This window comes from Miscanthus floridulus, chromosome 8 (assembly GCF_019320115.1).
Source record: "Miscanthus floridulus cultivar M001 chromosome 8, ASM1932011v1, whole genome shotgun sequence".
Lineage (NCBI taxonomy): Eukaryota > Viridiplantae > Streptophyta > Magnoliopsida > Poales > Poaceae > Miscanthus > Miscanthus floridulus.
Window position 1 is genome coordinate 110,473,368 of NC_089587.1, and position 13,952 is coordinate 110,487,319.

The window sequence follows — 13,952 nt, forward strand, 5'->3', positions numbered from 1 at the left end:
GTGGCCGGATAAGGATTCCTATTTTAACCGACCAGGATCCTGCTTGATCGCCAAATCCGCTTTGACTCCTTGCGTGGGACTCCAACCAAATTGTCTGGGCCACACGTCGTCTTTCGGATGGACCGGACCCATCGATCCGGGCCGGCCCAAGCTTAGCCGTAAGGGTATAGGGGTTAATACCCCCACACTAACTTAATTATTTAATGATAATGCAAAAGCCTAATTTGACCAAACCAAGTTTACCAACTTGTTGCACATACTAGAGGAACACTAGAAAGTATAGTGCTAACTTCTAAATAAATTATTTAATATCCTTTTCCAATTTATTTAGTTAATTTGGTGATTAAACCAATATATAGTAAAACTATTCATAAAAATCTACAAAAATTACAGTAGCTATCTCATGCTTCACATAGACTACCATAAAAATTTCAAAGCCATTGGGCAAGCAGAACTTGCTGTACCCAAAATAATAGGTGGCATGTCTATTTTTAGCATAATTAGGAAACCCTATTGAAAAGTGTCAAGCAACATATTTCTTATTTTTTCTAGTATCATTCTAGCATAAGAATAGCGCCCACCAATTTTTACCCTAACTGGATCTATAGAAAAATTATAAAAATTCACTCAAGATCCACTTATGCAAACAAGATAATTTTCTATCTCTTACATACATTGTCCAAAATTTATGAAACTTTAACTACAAGCTATTCATGATATGAGCAGTACCCCATAAAAATTTCATGCCATTTGGAGCTACCTAGAAAAAGATATAATTACCCCTATTTCTTGCATGATTAAAAGAGATAAATAGAAACTCCCATTTTCATAACAGAACATGGCATGGATTATATTTTTAGTAGAAACTAGACATTGTCATGAACTCAACAAAATTAGAACCACATCATTTGGATCTACCATCTAAGAGCTACATATTTTTGAATATGTTCACAAATCTGTGAAATAATAAAACAAAACAAAATAAGAAAACCTATTCAACTACTGGTGGACCGGCCCGAAGAAATGGCGGCCCGTGACGCAGGCGTAGGCGCGGCCCAGAAATGGCGTAGCCTAGCCAGGCTCCCGCATGAGCCTCAGCTGCTGACAGCCGGGACCCGCGTGACAGAGAGACAGGCAAGGGAGGAGAAGGAGACGGCGGCGTAGCTCGTCGACGGTGGTTCCTCCAGCGAGGTCAGCGGTGCTACGGTGGTCAACTCACTCATGCACATCTATTGGTGCCCTCAATTGAAGCTATTGCCGCGGCTACAGGGGTTGGCGATGAGCATGGCGACACACGGCCATGGCATGGCCGGCTCCGGTGAGACTACGGCGCTACGACTCGAATGTGTGACCCTACGAGCTTCAGTGGCATGCACTGAACCTAGCGCAAGGCAGAGGAGGGATGGCAAGGGTGTGAGGATAGCTGGCCGTAGGGAGCGCCAACTCTGGTGAGGCCAGCCATGGCGGCGGTGGAAGGAAGCTACGATTTCACCCGTACCACGGTGTAATTGGATCGACGGTGGGGTGGAGGAGGTAGAGGAGATCACTACAAAGCCACAGACAAGCTGGGCAATGTGTTTTCGCTATGGCGAGCGCGCACAGCAATGGCGACGCTCGGTTAGAAACAGAGAAGCCGCTGCGGCTCGACGCTGCGCGTTGTGGAGGCGAGAGAGAGGCAATGGAGCGGTGAGCGCGTTTGGGCAGGCGCTGGCCTTCTTCTGGAGCTCAGACGCGCGACGTGGAGGCTTTGGCAGCGCATGAGCACCACACAGTGAACAGTTTCTGCATCGGTCGGCCATGGCAACACTGACCATTTTCTGAAACATTGCTATTCAGTGTTTGACGACTATGACTGACAGTGCCATTTCATCGTGTCAACATGGCTAATCCAATGACCCTTTGCAAAAACTATGTACATGAAAATTGTAGGTCTACCATCCATCTACAATTTCTTTTCAAGGACCAACACCTAAATCATCGTGGATCCGAAGTTACATGAAGCCAAAGTGGGCTTGATGCAACTGAAAATGTAGCTATGACTTAGAATATTTTCTAAGTGTGAAATCAGCATGAAATACTAACTTGTGGGCCATGTTTGAGCATGTTCTAGCCATTTTCATGAAATGATCATAAAACAACTTTTGTTCCTTAATAAATTAGCTACAACTTTGGTAAAGAGTGCACAGCCATGCAAAGTCTCTAAGTTGGTCTTTTGAATCGGTCAAACAGTGACACTCCAAGGGTCAATTCAAGTCAAACCTCCACTTGAGGGCATTTTGGTCATTTTGATCTACATGAACAATGTCCCAACAAGAAACCTAAGTGTAGTCAAGGTGTAATAGACCATAATCAACCACTTTACAAAATTGTTATACCAACTTCTAATGATCACATGTGATAAAGCAACTAAAACAAGCAATTCACTCATATGTTTCAATTCCATGTTTCACATGTTTCATGACCTTGTTGTTATTTTATATTTGTCATATTACTACCCTATTGCCATGTTTCAAGGTGTGAGAAATTCATGTTGCATTCATATGTTGCACTACTACCATTCATAAGCAATCAAGTATGAAACAAACAGAATATGCGAATGTTGCATATGTATGTTTCAGTGACAATGGCATGATGACATAGATGATGCATATGTTTATGAAATGACATGCAATTTAGTGGAAGCCAAACACCTAGGGTGTTACAAATACCTCCCCATCTATGTGGGGGGAACATGTTCGAGCATGGCTCAAATTCCTCCCGCCTAACAGCATCCGCGACTGGGTGGATCTCTAGAGGATCTTCATCGGAAATTTCTAGGGGACGTATGTCGGTCCTAGGAATTCTTGGGACCTCAAGAGCTACCAGCAGCAACCCAACGAGTCCCCGTGGGATTACATCCATAGGTTCTCAAAACGATGCAACTCCATTCCTGATGTCATCGATGTGGAAGTCATCAGCACGTTTCTCTTTGGGACAACCTGTGAGTCCTTGATCCACAAGCTCAGTTGTCTAAAGCCCTATACCATTCGTGACCTGCTCGATGTTGTCTCTAGCGAGGAGGCAGTCAAAATGGTCTTAGTGGAGGCTAGGACAAGGGCAAGGCTAAACGCGAGGACCAAGATGAGGGCCTCTCCATGCAAAGGGGCAAAAAAACAAGAAGGATTGGTGCCGACTGGCCAACTCCGCTTTGGATGCCATGGCCGATCGTGTGGGCAAGCAGCCCTAGTAGGGCCAGCCCAACCACTTTGACAAGCTCATGAAGAGCCCATGCACCAACCATGCCTACCCCATCAAGCACCTCTACAAGTACTATGAACTCCTCAAGCGCTTTCTGCGACAGGCCGGTGGACCGAAAGAAGGAAAGGGCAAGGAGGCAGCGACCAAGAAGGGAGGCATGGTGGGCAAGGATGGGGATGGCTTTCCCGATCCTGAGGAATGCCTCATGATCTTTGGGGGATCTGATGCTATCTACTCTAAGTGCCAGCACAAAGTACGCTATAGAGAGGCATGCATCGCTGAAACGGCCGTCCCCTCTTTCCTTAGCTGGTTAGAATCTCTGGTCACTTTTGATCAGAGGGGCCATCCTTCCCACGTCGTCAGACTAGGTCGCTACCCACTCATGGTCGACCCCATTATTCGTAAGAAGCGCCTCACCAAGGTGCTGATGGACAGAGTTAGCAGCCTCAATATCCTCTACGTCGACACCCTCGATGCCATGAACATCCCCCGGTTGGAGCTCCGCCCAGTGAGCTCTCCCTTCCATGGCTTGATCCCGAGGACGCAGGCATACCCGCTCGGGCAGATCGACCTGCCCATCATGTTTGGTGACTGGGCCAACTTCCACTCAGAGGTCCTCACCTTCGAGGTGGTGGACTTCCTAGGGTCCTACCATGCCATCTTAGGGCGGCCATGCTACACCAAGTTCATGGTGATCCCCAACTACACCTACCTCAAGTTAAAGATGCTGGGACCAAACGGCATCATCACTGTGGGTAGCACCTTTTCGCACACCTACACATGCAACCACGAGCATTACGAGCTCGCCACTGCCGTCATCAACTCATCTGAGCTCCCTTAGCTCAGAAATTCATCGACTCCAGTAGTCCCGGACTACAATAAGCCAACCTCCTCAACTACCTTCTACCCACTCAAGGAAACTAAGGCAGTGGGGATCGACTCCACCGACCCAACCAAGATGGTGCGGATCGAGGCCGAGCTCCTGGCCAAATAGGAATGCGAGCTCACCGACTTTCTATGCGCCAATCGTGATGTCTTCGCATGGAAACCTTTTGACATGCCAGGCATACCGTAGGAGGTTGCGGAGCACACATTACGCCTCGTCCCGAGCTCAAAACCCACCAAGCAATGACTGTGTCACTTTGATGACAAGAGGCGCAGGGCCATAGGCGAGGAGGTCGTGAAAACTCGTAGCGGCTTGATTCATCAAGGAGGTATACCACTCTAACTGGCTTGCCAATCCTATTCTTGTTAAAAAGAAGACTGGGAAATGGAGAATGTGCGTTGATTATACTGGCCTCAACAAGGCGTGTCTGAAGGACCATTTTTCTTTGCCATGCATAGACCAGATAGTCGACTCCACCTCGGGATGTGAAATCCTCTCCTTTCTGGATGCCTACTCAGGCTACCACCAGATCGCGATGAAAGAGTCCGACCAGCTCACAACTTTATTCATCACCCCATATGGTTCGTACTGCTACATAACCATGCCTTTTGGTCTAAAGAACGCTGGCACCACCTATCAATGGTGCATGTAGCAATGCTTTGCTAACCAAATCGACCCGCTCGACCAGCCTGACCAAGTCGAGCGGCCAAAACCAACAATCACCATCTATGTTGATGACATAGTTGTCAAAACGGCTCAAGCTTACGACCTGATCGTGAACTTGGCCGCAATGTTCATGAACCTCCAAAGGTTCAACATCAAATTGAATCCCAAAAAGTGTGTTTTTGGGGTTCCGAAGGGAAAGTTGCTTGGATACATCGTGTCCGAACACGGTATCGATGCCAACCCTAAAAGATCATGACCATCTCCAACATGGGCCCTACACACAACATCAAGGGCATACAAAGGCTCACCGATTGTGTGGCCGCCCTGAGCCGATTCATCTCCTAGCTAGGTGAGCGGGGGATGCCCCTCTACAAACTTCTCAAAAAGACAGACGCATTCGTCTAGACTGAGGAAGCATAGTAGGCTTTGGAAAGCCTTAAAGCATCACTGATGTCGGCCCCAATCCTCGTCTCTCCCAAACGGGGAGAACCCCTTCTCCTCTATGTCGCATCAAGCAACCACATGGTAAGCGCTGCCCTAGTCATCGAAAGGGAGGAGCCGGGACACCACCTTAAGGTCCAACGACCCATATACTTCATCAGGGAGGTACTCACCGATGCCAAGGTTCGGTACCCCTAGGTGCAGAAACTTCTATACGCTGTGCTGATGGTGACCCAGAAGCACCTGCACTACTTCGCCGACCATGAAGTCATGGTCGTCACTTTATTCCCACTAGGAGACATCATCCGCAATCATGACTCCATGGGTCGGATCTCCAAGTGGGCTCTTGAGCTAATGGGCCATGACATCAGGTATATCCTCTACACTGCTATTAAGTCTTAGTTTATCATAGACTTTGTTGCTGAATGGACGGTGGTCCAGCTCCCAACCCCAGATGTCACCCATGAGTACTAGACGATGTACTTCGATGGGTCGGTGATGGCACCCGGCTCGGAGGATGGAGTGGTTCTAATCTCCCCATATGGGAGCAGGCTCCGCTACGTGATCCGTCTCCATTTTTTGGCCTCAAACAACGCCGTGGAATATGAGGCCCTCATCAACGGACTACACATCGCCATTGAGCTCGACGCTATGCGACTGTACGTCCACAGTGACTCGGAGTTGGTCATCGATCAAGTCATGAAGGAGTCCTCTTACAAAAACCCCCTCATGGCTGCATACTGCCAGGACGTGCGCAAGCTCAAGGACAAATTCTAGGGGATCGAACTACATCATGTCCCCCGAAACGACAATGATGCCACTGATTTTCTCACAAAATTGGCTACCAGGCAGGTTCTGTCTCCAGATGGGGTCTTCATCAATGACCTTCACGAGCCATCTACCCGCATCATGGAAGGTCCGATCCAAACAAACCCCAATGGCAATCTAGCACTCGAGGGCTCCGATCTCGGTGCCTCCATAACAACGTCGCCCATCAACGTCCTTGTGGTAGCACTTGATCAAGACGATTGGAGAGCACCGCTACTCACCTACCTCCTCGAGGAGATTCTCCCAACAGAAAGGACTAAAGCACGATGAATCGCTCGACGCGCCAAGACTTTCATCACATTCGGTAACAAACTTTACAAGCGATGTCCGTCGGGAGTACTCATGAAGTGCGTCCCTACCGACCAAGGGAAACAACTCCTCCTCGAGGTCCATGCCAAAATCTGTAGACATCACGTGGCCTCGAGGTTGCTGGTCAGAAAAGCCTTTTGCCAAGGTTTTTACTAGCCCACTGTGCTGCGAGATGTAGAGGAGGTCATCCGCAGGTATGAGGGATGCCAGTTCTACGACAAACTCATTTGCCGGTATAGGAGCTCCAAACCATCCCCATCACCTAGCCATTCGCGGTTTGGGGCCTCAACATGGTAGGACCCCTCAAAAAGGGCCCGAGTAGCTTCACTCACCTACTTGTAGCAGTGGATAAATTCACCAAGTGGATAGAGGCGAAGCCCATCACCAACTTTTGCTCGCAAGAGGCGGTCAAGTTCTTCCTTGACATCATCTACCATTTCGGTGTTCCTAATTGTATCATCACTAACCATGGAACTAACTTCATTGGGAAGAAGTTCCTAGACTTTTGTGATGGATATGGCATCAAGATCGACTGGGCCTTGGTCAGACATCCACGTACTAATGGTCAAGTCAAGAGGGCCAATGGCATGGTCCTCCAAGGACTCAAGCCACGCATCTTCGACTGACTAAATAAGTACGTCAGGCAATGGGTTGCAGAGGTCCCAGTGATCCTTTGGAGCCTGAGAACGACCCTGAACTGATCCACAGGGTTCACACCCTTCTTCCTAGCTTACGGAGCTGAAGCAGTGTTGCCCTCTAGCCTCGACCACGGTGCCCCATGAGTGAAGGCCTTCAACCAAGACCAAACCATGGAGGCTCAATAGGACATAGTTGACCTGCTCGAGGAGGCTCATGAGATGACCGTCATCCGCTCCGCTTGGTACCAACAAACTCTCTACAGGTACCATGAAAGAAAAATTAGAGGGAGGATCCTTGAGGTCAGTGATCTCGTGCTCCGAATAACCCAATCAACCAAGGAGAAACATAAACTCTTTCCACCATGGGAAGGAACCTATATGGTGATCGAGGTGATACGACCGGGCACCTACCGACTGAAGGACATCAACGGCAATGTTCTCACCAACATATGGAACATCAAACAGTTACGTCGTTTCTTCCCCTAAAACTTGGTCTTACTGCTTTCTTTCATTCAATGTTTTCTCCTACAAGCACCCTAACCCGAACACTCTCGGCCTGGGTCACTCGGGGGCTCCACGAGGGTGCGATACCACCCCTCTTTTCTACTATCATATAGTAATACTTTTTCACCCAAACAAAAAGGTAGTCTGTTCATTTATTTACCCTACGTAACTTATGTTTTAAACTCCTGACCGATCACACCCCGGCATGACCTATAGTTACGAGCAGCTAAGCCTCATGGGCCATGCCCAGGTTCTTAAGGTTGTAGCCTATGGGTCAAATGGGCAGGTGCAAAAAAGAAAGGATAAAAAATAAAGCTTTGCTAGGGTGAAAACAAACACGGATGGGATAAGCTTCCCCTTACGAGTGATTCCTTCACAAAAACGAAACTGAAGTATTCATGAATACAAAAAATTGTTCACATGGGGGCTCCCCCATGAACTTATCCTTTACATATACTGAATGTTTCTACTCTAAATTCTACTATGGCTGCCCGGTGGCATCGGCTGATAGCTTGGTCAACAAGGATAAGGGTTGCTCGCCTTCCGATGGGATGACGTTCGGCTTAGTCAGAGGCGAGACGATGCTTGCTCCTAACCCGGTCTCCACTCCATCCATAGGTTGGATGACATCTTCTTGATGCATGCCTTCGACCATGCTCACACGGCGAACCTCCATCACCCATTGTGTGGAAACTTGCTCGGCAACCATCTATGCGTCTCCCTAAGCGCATGGATGGCATCCGTGCTCTAGCCGTCGGCATACCCTCTACAGATGGCGGCGAAGTCCAGATCTAGGTGGTGCATCGCCACTGAGATCAGCACCCCCAATGTCCCATAGAACATGACGTCGAAGATATGCACCTGAACTTTGTTCAGGACCTCCATCAGTTGGACTGCGGGCATGCTGGTGCTCGGCACTGACCTAAACACCTCAGAGACAACCACCTGGGCGACATTGTGAATCTGGTCGAGCTCCCCCTCAAGAACACATCACTCTTCAAGGGACTTGGCTAGAGCCTTCGTGCTCCGACCGACCGCCGCCTTGGCTATCTCTAGCTCTCACCCTAGGGAACCAATTTTTCCACCCAGTTCTGGAAAAAGGACGACAAGTTCAGAAGCAAAGGAAAGAAAAAACCATGGCATCAACCAAAGGCGGAACAGATACATACCAAGGTGGGTGCTTTTGAGGATGGAGAGTCCTTCCTCTTGCTGGGTCACCTTCTCAAGTAGTCGAGCGTTTGACTCCTCTGCCCCAAGCACCTACCCCCAGAGTGTGAGCACTTCTTGATCATCCTCTGACTGGGCCTTCCACTCCATCTCTAGAGCCTCCAAGGACTTCTAGAGCACCGCCTTGGTCTCCTCTAGGTGGACCTTCACTGCGTTGAGCCCTCGCTCGGCAGCAATCACCCGTTCCGCCGCAAGCAGTTTCGTCGCCTGCACTCCTGTCGCCTTGGCTGCCTGGTCTTGGGACTCACGGTGGGCATATTCTAGCTGATGCTCAAGCTCATCGACCCGCCATGACATCGCAGCTTCCCACTCCATCCGATCGTGTTCCTCCCAAAGGAAACGGGACATGCGGATCAACATCGCCTCTAACTCCTGTAAAGCGAGAAGCAAACATGCTAAAACAACCAGTGAAAGACCAAGGAGTCAAGGACAAACGCTAAAAATGTAGAAATCTTACCTCTATGATGCATGGTAGGTCGACTGATACCGCCTGATGGATGAGCTCAACCCGCTCTAAGGCCTCCTTGAGCTTCGCCTTGGTTTGGGCGAGATCGAACTCCATTAACAGTCCTCTCTCCTCCAATGAGTGCTAGAGCATCACCTCCTCCTCGTTGTGAAGGACAAACCAAGCCTTCCTTGGGTCACTGGGGTAGGGCCACACTAGCTCGCAGGTCGCCCCCAACCCGCTGGAAGGTCCAACCATCACAATATCGTGCGATGACCAGACCATCTCCAACTCCTTTGACGGTGGGACGCCTGGCGGCTCCACCCTAGTACCTACCTTGTTGGAGCAGGGGATCTCCACTATTTTGACTCCACAGCCCACAGGCAGATGTTCTGCCTCCGGCCTAGCCACATCTCCTCCTGACCCCTCAAGCTCTGACCAGGAGGGCGAGCCGTGTGTTCCTCCGCCGGGCGAGGCAAGGAGCCTAGTCTCCCTCCTCTCTTCCACCGTGGCTGTTGGGGGAGGGATCGCAAGGGTCACCTCTGACCCAACCTCTGCTATCACAATGGCATCCCAAGCCTCCTTGGTAGTCCGCTTATTGGTAAGCGAGAACTGCATCTCGAGCGGGACTGCAGCGATAAGAGCATCCAACGCCCGTCGATCTAGGTCATAGTCGATGTCGCCGTACTGGACTGCCTCCCACATGTGCCGCACCTGGAGCTTTACCCTCATCACCGCAGCCCACTCGACGTAGTTGGTCTTGGTGAGGGTAGGCCACCCACTGCCGGGGCCGAGATCCCTGATGACAGCCTGGAGCCCATGGTAACCACGGTACCGATCCAGGGAGAGAGAGCCACGCTGCCTATGAAGGCTGCGGTCTCCATCGACCCGTCCACCACCATCGCCATGAGCGCCTCCTCCAGGAGCACCAACGCCATGCGTGCATCCTCCAGGAGCGTTGCCGCCATGTGCGCCTCCTCCAAGAGCGCCACCGCCGTGCGCGCCTCCTCCAGGAGCGCCACCGGCGCGTCTGCGCCTGTCGGGCCTGCCGCCGCGCTCGTGGGCGTGCGCGGCTGCCAACTGCACCGCCCGCGCTCATCCTGCCTCCCTCCCCAGCAGCTCGAGGTCCGCGTCGGCGCTGTCGTCAGCAGAAACGGAGCTGCTGATGTTGCCGCGAAGGGCCTCGACCTCTGCTGCCGCCGCACGCGCTGCATCCACCGCCGCCACTGCTTCCGCCTCCGCTCTGGCTGCTGCCAGCTCTGCCGCTGCCAGCCTCGACGCTCTTGCCGCCACCGCAGCGGTCTCTGCCGCCGCTCGCTCACGTTCCTCTACCGCGGCAAGTTCGGCCTCCTGCCGACGCCGCGTGCTTGAGGCGACCGAGTGCTGAGACTACCCTACGGACATGACGCGCTACCAGGGGGCTACTGCATGGGGAGAGTGCCGCTTCAGATGAGCTGTTGCTCGTCTGCGCAGAGGGAGAGGAGTGAGCAGGAGCGGCCGGAGCTGCTGCTGCTCCTAGCTGGGGCTGTTGTGCGGCTGGGAAAGGAGATGCTTAGGCTACAGGATAGTACAGCTCTGATACCAGTTGTTAGTCGCTGAATTCTTACTCTTGGTAGTAGCAGAATTCTTACTCTCATCAAAAGAGGATGACACTAGGAGTTGGGGTAATTTTCTGGTTTATTTCCAAATGCTATGCCAACCTGAGGGGTTGGGGATACATATATATAGGCTGCTAGCCAGCCAAGCATATGCCAAGATGCTAGTCTAAGATGTTGTCCTAGATGCTAAGATGTTGTCCTCTAAGATGTTGTCCTCTAGTCTAAGATGTTGTCTTTTAGTCTAAGATGCTCTCCTAAAAACAGACCATGCAGCCACAAGGACGATGTGACCAGCACAGCCCCACAAAGACCAGCCAACACATGAGACTTATCCCATCACAGTTTACTGTAGCGAATACTAGAAACAGCTGCAGCGAGCATGAGTAATCACACTCCTTGCTATAAATTGTAGTTTATAAGAGTGTTCTAGTGACATCCTGATTAACAGTTGGTTCAAGAATTGTGCAGGAGACATGTATTTGTATGCAGACTGTTAAGTTTGTTGGGAACTTGGGATTAGTTATTATTGGACTGGTATTTTCAGTTTGTAACAACTATGATGACTGATCATTTGTACAATTATTGGAGATATGTTTGAACAAAACTTATTTATGTGTAAGACCATTTACTGTTTAATTGATGTTATGTTTGTGTGGGCTAATTTATATGTGGAATTTGCTTGGTGCTTGAAACAATGTGTGCATATTTTGTGCAATTATGATGTGATCTAAAACCGTGCGAAAGAAATCAAAATAATGCTCAAAAGGAAACATATACAAACTATATACAAGCATCTACAAGAAATAAGAACTCTGTACTGTCATTAATGTTACTTTCGCACTCAGGGGTAAAATAGACTTTTCACTCCCATTTAACACCATTGCATGGCTAAGCTGACGGTAAGGCCAAAAAAGGAAGGAAAGATGGATTTGAGGTCATATTGGTAAGTTCAAAAGTTTCAGGGCCAAGAAGGGAAGGCTGAGTTTGCAACAAATAAATAGTGAACTGATAGGATGCTTCGCTTGGCATATCTACCCAATATTAATTCACTAGAAAGGGAATCAGCACACTTAACAAAAAAGATAAAAAACAAGACCATAGCAAAAGCATAAATAAATATTGAGATATCTCGTAAGTGTTTCTTTCAGTGAACTATGAGTGTACATCATGTATATTTTGTAGGGGAGAATGAGAGGATTATCAATACCTGCTCAGGAGTTTTCTCATGATAACGGCCATAACGGACACCCTGTGCAAGCAATTCTCTAACTCTCCCAGTTGCATATAACTCAGATATGCAATCATGGGATTCAGTTATCAGTCCAGCCCTGAAAGCACAAAGACCCAGCTGTGCAACGACTCTGTTAAACAAGATCTGCGAAGATATGTCCATAAGCTTGATTCCATCTTGCAAATTATTCATTAGTAGCAAGTCACGAGCAACTGGGAATTCATCAGAGATTGCACGGTGGTATATGTCACATAGCATTGCTCTGGCTTTTGTCCTTTCATCGCCATACTTATAAATTAGAGATGTCAATCCATCCATCAAAGTCCTACTACTTGGAGGAAAAATAGGTCTTCTATTCACGACCTCTGGAATTACAATAAATGGAGTTGGCCCGCTACATCCATCATATGCAGCACGGATACGGATATCGGATACGGATACATGGATACGACATTCTCAGAAAAACCCGATATACTTCTTCGGGTTTGTAGTAAAACAGTTCAACTTGACGCAGTGCAACCTTAGCAGCAACCCTGAAGTTCCCAACTTTTTCAAGGTAAAACTGTATATTTTGTGTAGCAACCATAAACAACGGCTCATCCCTCAGCCTCTCAACAAAATCTTTTGTCTGTGGATCAGTGCACTGCAAACTCTTGAAATACTCAGTGTCCAGTCTCTCAATGAAAGCAACCAAATCACCTGACACATGGATAGTTCCATCATAATCAGCACCATTACTAATCTCCTCCATAGGCTCAACTAAGTTGCCAATCACAATATTAGGATGTTGCTGCAGGATATCAAGCACATGAAGAATATTGTTAACACAGCTCTTCCACACATTGATTGGCATATGACCAAGCAAGCTAGATTGATGTCAAACTGAGCTGAAATCACATGGCAAAGAACTTCAAGCTTCTGAGAAGGTGTTTTTGCCACACAAGTCAAGAACATGAGCTGATCTACCCTTTCAACCCTCCCAGTGCCTTTCCTGCCTCTTGATGCTACAATTTCCTTCAGCTTCTTATCAACAATCTCCCAAGTAATCTCACTTGGATCTTTAGGGAACTGCTTGTCCATGAGCTTATCCTTCTCGACCTTCTCCTTTTCCCCTGGTCCTTCCTTCTGGTTACCTTCCTGATTATCATCCTTCCCCTCATTAGATGACAACCTATTTATTTCAATATCATCATAATCATCATCACTATCATCCTTGCTATTGTCATTTGCATCCTCCTTGTTAAAACACTCTGGATTCTCTCTGCATTTCAGTATCAGCTCAGCATGCTGCCTGTTGTTCCTCTTAAGATTTTGCTTCATTGAATAGAGTGCCTTTGAGTTGCTGCTGCTCATCTTCTTCTTGGCTTCCTTATTATTTGCCAATGACTCGGTGAGAAAGTCCTCTAGCAACATAAGAGCGAGGATGTATGCATTTGGAAGCTTGTTGAACTCACTTACACGAACCACTTTCTCTAGCTGTTTGTTGAGGTTCTCAAAGCAACCTTGGAGACTAACCCAATCATTGATCTTCATTGCACTTCGTATCTGTTCAACAGTGGACCACATCACCTCATTAAGTTTCACCTTCAATGGCCGCACCACACGATGAGTATCCAATTCATCACTGTCACTTGAGCTGACTAAGTATTTTCTAAGGCCATCATCATCCCTCCTAGTTGGTGGAAGGGCAACATCAGAAAAAATTTCCTCAGATTTACTCTCCTCATCATCAGAGTCAGAGTCACTATCTCCCTGAAATTGAGAAAAGGAGGCCAAAGGCAATGAAACCAATATTAATCAAGAAAAGTAATCTTTTGTAGGGCATAAATTTATAGTATGTGAGAAATGAGAAATGTGGTACCTGTGATAACCAAAAGCGGGATGTTTGCATGGCTGATTCTTGTTTAGCCTTGTCCTATTTGGATCTCTTGAACTCTACAAA

General features: G+C 48.4%; 1 pseudogene; it reads right to left on the reverse strand.

Moving 5' to 3' along the window:
• Window positions 1-11,737: 11,737 nt before the first annotated feature.
• LOC136469722 (eukaryotic translation initiation factor 3 subunit C-like) lies at window positions 11,738-13,952 on the reverse strand (annotated as a pseudogene).